Source organism: Dreissena polymorpha, chromosome 14 (assembly GCF_020536995.1).
Source record: "Dreissena polymorpha isolate Duluth1 chromosome 14, UMN_Dpol_1.0, whole genome shotgun sequence".
Taxonomy (NCBI): Eukaryota; Metazoa; Mollusca; class Bivalvia; order Myida; family Dreissenidae; genus Dreissena; species Dreissena polymorpha.
This window is the reverse complement of record NC_068368.1, coordinates 44,013,660-44,019,695: the sequence shown is the minus strand read 5'-3', so window position 1 is coordinate 44,019,695 and position 6,036 is coordinate 44,013,660.

Here is a 6,036-nt window from a genome sequence, read left to right as displayed (position 1 = left end):
GGGGGGGGGGGTTAGAGGGTTAGGGTTAGGGTAAGGGTTAGTGTTAGGGGTCGGGGTAGTGTTTGGGTTAGCCTAAACCCAACCCTAACCCTAACCCGACCCCTAACCCTAACCCTTACCCTTACCCTTTTTTGGGGTTATCACCCCTGACCATGCCTCGCCCGTTGTAGTTTTCCGCCTCCCGCAATTTTTATCATAACTTAAAGGGACGTTTTCACGTTTTGGTACATTGACAAAATTGAACAAAAGTAAAACTGAACATTTACCACGCTCTAAAATATCGATTGTACGCATCATTTGACGATTTAATACCTGAAAATAATAAAGCGTTACAAAAGGGAAACGGTTGAATAATTTGGAGAGTTTTGTTTTTATCGTTATGTTGTGTTACATTACGAGGTTTTGCTTATATGAAGTATAAAATACCCCTTTCTTAATCTATGAGCACGATTGATCCAATGGTTTCAGCGCTGGTCCTTTACTCCACGGGTCAGTGGTTCGAGCTCAGCTTAAGATCACGTTTTTTCTTAATTTAATTTTATTATTGTTTAATACTGGAGCTTTTTAGTTAAACATTATTAAAAACATGCCTAAATCTGTGAAAAGGTCCCTTTAAGTATTGATATTTATTGTGCAGTGTTGTTCAATGTCCGTATATTATGGTTTAGTAGGGTTGTGAAAACTTATATATTATTAAATTCAGTTGTGAAACTATATAAAGTAGTTCTTGACCCGAGGAAGTGAACGAGGAAGAAATAACTAATTAATTGTATTAATTGTATATTTAAATTTACATTTTAAACATGTCAAACGCATATACGCATTCAGTATGCTTGTAAAAAACACCCATATTTGCGTTTAATTAATGTGCATTTACATAAACTATTTACAACAATTCGATACAAATACACTTATGTATGATTAAAAAAGCAAACGCAAAATATAAAACTTTTAACCATTGTATACTGCGCACGAATGATACGATTAATACGTATTTAAGAAATACGTATTTAAGTAAGCAGTTGAGATCGTATTTTAATAAGAAAAGCAAGGGATTACATATAAGAACTAAACGATCATTGGCAATACTAAAATTTATATTTCAAACATATACGACAAATCTTATGCTAGAACATTGGCGAACAATATGAATATTATCGTTAAAGAAACGTGTTCTCAGATTGAGGCTTGTGTACGTGTGTCTGTAAATGCATTTATGTTAACTTGCTAGATTTAAAGTACAGACACAATAAAGCTCCATCATAATAATAAGAATAAGATTCAGAAGTAAAAAACTTCCCAGAGTCAATTTGATGAAAATTATTTGTTAGAATTCTATCAACTGCACCGAAAGTTTCTTAGAGACGACCCTTGGTCTTTGGTGCCCATTGTGAACCTTGGTTTGGCGTCTCTTGCGAAAGGAGAAAAGCGAGTAGCTAGGGTATGGCTGAGGGGTTATCGATTAATGAGTGATGCACCTGTGTTTTACCACTAGACCACTGATTTGCTCTTAACCTACCGGACCGTATGGGGAATCGTGCATTTCATGCTTTATAATAGTGATCAACGTTTCGTAACATATTATAACAAATTGAAACGAAAACCTCTTTAACATTCTAAATTATTTAACTGTTCTGCGTTTGCAAAGCTTTCATATTTTATCAATTTCATATGAATAGTCATAAACCACTGTGGAATAAATTTTCCTCTATTTCGGCAGTGCTGAAATATAGCTGTCACGCGCGGCGGAGAATGGTCATATTACTCGGAATCAACTATAAAGTAATCATTTTTAGTAAAATCGAATCAGATTCAACAAAACAAACAATTTGATACCAAGATGTAATATATTTTTAACAAATAATGCAACTCAAAAAGCAAAAAAACATTATTTACAAATATTAAGTGCGCGTACTCGTGACGTCATTATTAACACGTCATACGGCACAATGCATGTTCTTTCACGCTAAAGCTGCAGTTGTTTAGTGTTGTTTTTTTTCCATTATTTCTTAAAAATCGGGAACGTAGAGGTATGATAAACAGAAAAACAGGTTAGTTACTGATCTTTTTGTAATGTATTAGGCTCGGCACGATTAAAATAATGAAACAATGTTTGCATAAAAAACTGGAATTTTCCGTGTAGTTCGATTTTCCTATTCTTTTTTTAAAGAAATAATTTACGACTAAGAAAAGTGATGGGATAAATCGAATACTATGTCGGTGCCGAATAAAGCAAAGTTTATTTTGCTCGGCACGAAAATCTGAACCACTCGTCAAGGCTCGTGGTTCAGATTTTCTAAGCCTCTCAAAATAAACTTTGCTTTATTCGGCAACGACCTTGTATTCTCTATGTATAATGGTCATCCATATTCTCGCGGTACTTAACGTACTAATAAAAATTCAAGTGGAAACAAATACTTACGTGATAAATTATGGATTCCTGTCCGAAGATAAACACCTTTTCCAGTGATGTCTATCCAAAATTTATTTATACTTCATGTTTCTTGTTCGTGTCAATCAGTTAATACATCACACTGTACACTGATGTGTACATGACGCCATATTCATATTCTCGCGGTAATTAGGTCAACAGGCGTTAGGTCACTAAATCACAATCAATATAAACTTTCTGCATAGAAACTTAACTTTGAGGAGTAGTAACATTAATTATGAAACATTAAACTTGATTTTAACATGAACATTAACAGTTTAACAATACTTTGAACTGCACCACATTAATAGTCTACTCCTCCGGACAATGGATGCACCTAAAGGTGCTTCCTCTTCTGAGCACTTTCACAGGTGTACTGTGTGCCAGATGTACCCAATGTTTACAAACATCACACTGTCCCCATTTGATTAACTTCACATCAGGAAAGTTAACGAGCTGTGGTGGAAGACTTTGTCTACACGCGCAACACAAATCGTAGATGGATTCATCAGACGATGAAATATTGTGTGCTTGGCTGGCGTCATGACAGGTTGCTGTTGACGGCTTTGGTGATGTTATTTGTGACGTTTGATTGGAAACGGTTATCAGTGAAGCCACTATATTTGTACTGTCCACAGCCTTTGAGTTGTTTGAGGGTTTTTTTACCTGCAAACTTTTCAGTATTTCAGTATTTTTCTCTGACATAAGGTTTCCAATAACTTTTATAGGTGGCGTAAATTTCTTTTTGGGTCTTTGAACAATGTGCGTTATGGTTCTGTTTTCAAGGAAGCTTTTTGCAGTGGTTGTCCGTTCTTTATTCGAAGTTTCAGTTTCAACTTGCTCGGCTAACGGTGCGACATCTGCGTCTCCTCTTTCTTCATCGAAGTAAATAGTCGAGGGAGCAGTCTGATGTTCAGTTATCATGTTCTTGTCAAATGGGTAGATGCCCGATTTTCGGAAAGCTGAAATAATGTTATCCGGGGAAAATGATTTTGCGTAAGGTCGGGAGGTCAGTCTGGCAACTTCATATCTTGTAACACTGACTCCAGGGTTACTATGCATATATGAATGGCATTCATGAGAGTAGTTCTTTTTTAGTGGTCCAAAAACACCAACGTCAAGGGGCTGTGTCAGATGGCTTGAATGGGGCGGTAGAACAAACAAAACAACATTATTTTCTTTTGCCCATTCTGTCAGAGTTAAAGATAAATGCGATTTGTGCCCGTCATATAAGATCAGAGTAGGAGGGGCAGTTTTGTCGAGCTTCACATGTTTTGAAAAATGCTCAGACAGATAACGCTCAAAAAGGCCTCTGTTAATCCAACCACTATCTGACATGCCACCGGAAGAGCCTGGCAACGCATCGTCTAAAAGATCATCTGACCACCTTTTTCCTGGGAAGATGTAGAAAGGTGGTACATGGTTCCCTACGGCGTTTGCTGCCCCGATGATAGTGATATTCTTCGTCCTTGGGGATGTAATGGCTTGTGCAACTGTGTCTTTATCACAAACAATCTTGGGAGGACTGTGTTCTGTTGATAAGCCTGACTCGTCAACGTTAAAAATTCGTTCCGGTGCATTAAGCAAATTGTTTTCAATCAGAACTTTTTCAAGTTCTTGAAAGTAATTGCCAATATTTTCTTTGGATGCCGCTTTCGCACGAGCCATGCCAAGCTTTTGTGGAGCCACAACTTTCAGTTGTTCCCATCTTCCCAAAAATGCATAAAACCAATTCTGACTAAGACCTTCCCTCGCTTTCACTGATTTCCCAAGTGACCGAGCATAATCAGCAGCCATATATTGTATGTTGCTAATTGTGTAGCCGTATCCAATGTTGGCCATGTGAATGATGTGATCTACAAGCAGTTTTTCTTCTTCATCATTGAAGAGACGGACAGGACCTGACCTACAGTCTAGGGTTACATTATGCCTGGTTCTATCCCTTAGTGTGGATTCTGGAACCCCATACAACCTGCTTGCTCTATAAACCGACATGCCTGACAGAGATGCTTGGAAAGCTCTCTTTAAGTTTTCCTTGTCGTATGGCTTCTTACCACTTCTTATTTCCTGCAAATGAAATAATTGATCGTCTCACTTAAAAAAGACCCAACCCTTATGATCATTCAGGTTCAACCAACAATATTCAATTACGTGGTTTAAGGCCTAATTTTAATAGTGATGTGTGACCTAAATCATATGGGCGGAGCTTGGAATATTTGCATATTCATGACATCAGAAAAGAGCGAGCAGACGATGCGTGAATAAGTTGAAAAAAGTTAAAATACTGAGTAAATAAATGGAAATATTGTTTAATTTGGTGGAAATTTGTTATTTCTGTTGGATAACAATCACATCTTACCAAAATATTGCTCATGGTCGTTGAAAATACAAAGAAATTGGGTCACCAACTCTGACAGGTAAACAACGCGTAGGGGGCGCAATCGAAATACCGCGGGAATAGGAATACCGCGACAATACGGATGTGGACTATACGTAAGTGGGTGGTGCGTGTCCTTTAAACAAATGAGTCGTGTTCTGAGAAAACTGGGCTTAAATCATGTGCGTAAAGTGTCGTCCCAGATTAGCTGTTCGCCAGGCTTATCAGGGACGACACTTTCCGCTTTTATGGTATATTTAGTTTTAAGGAAGTCCCTTTTTACCGAAAATCTAGTTTAAGCGGAAAATGTCGTCCCTGATTAGCCTGTGCGGACTGCACAGTCTTAGCTAGGACACTTTACGAACATGCATTAAGCCCAGTTTTCTCAAAACACGACACAAATCTTGACTTGTAGGTATTAATTTCTGATTTAATTCGCAAATTAATTTACATTGGTTTATCGACATACAAATTCAAGTTTGGCATTCAGTAAACCTGTTAATGGTCAAGCTAACCAAATGTTCCAACTTCCATCACGCGTATCGTCGTGTAACACATTGCATATCGCATTAGCAAAGAAACAAAATATATATCCAAAATATTGTGTTTTTTGTTTAGAAATACGAAATACGTATGGAAATGCTGGAAATTATGAGTAAACCGTAGGGAACACTTAAACACATTGAAATCGTATGCGTAAAGAATCAAAATAGTGTGTACACGTGTATTTCGTTTCAGAAATACAGCCGTCAGCCATTCTATTTTATCCATATTGTATATGGAATTAAGATTTTAACATCGGAGTCGGCCAAAGTTTGAAATTTGTAATGGGTCATTCCAAGGACTTTGTATAAGGTCCTGAACAATCATAGCGCCGCTTTATGCACATTCTATAGGCAAGGGACCTTTACAAAAAGTCCCCGATTAAAATAAACATTGTATGATTTCGCACAGTACAATTGAAAACATGAAACTTAATTTCGATATCCGTAACATCTTTAATAAGTACAAGTTGCTTTAAAAATAATACATAACTTACGAAAAATAAATTTATTAAATCTGCAGCAAAATTAAGCGATTATACGTAAGATTAAAGGCTAAGTACGATCCTTCAAAGTGTACACTATTGTTAAAAACGGGATTCTTTATTTGTGGAAAGTAATGAATAATGAATAATAATAAAATTGATATAAAAATATAGCCTGAAATAAACTTTGTGTTTTTAACT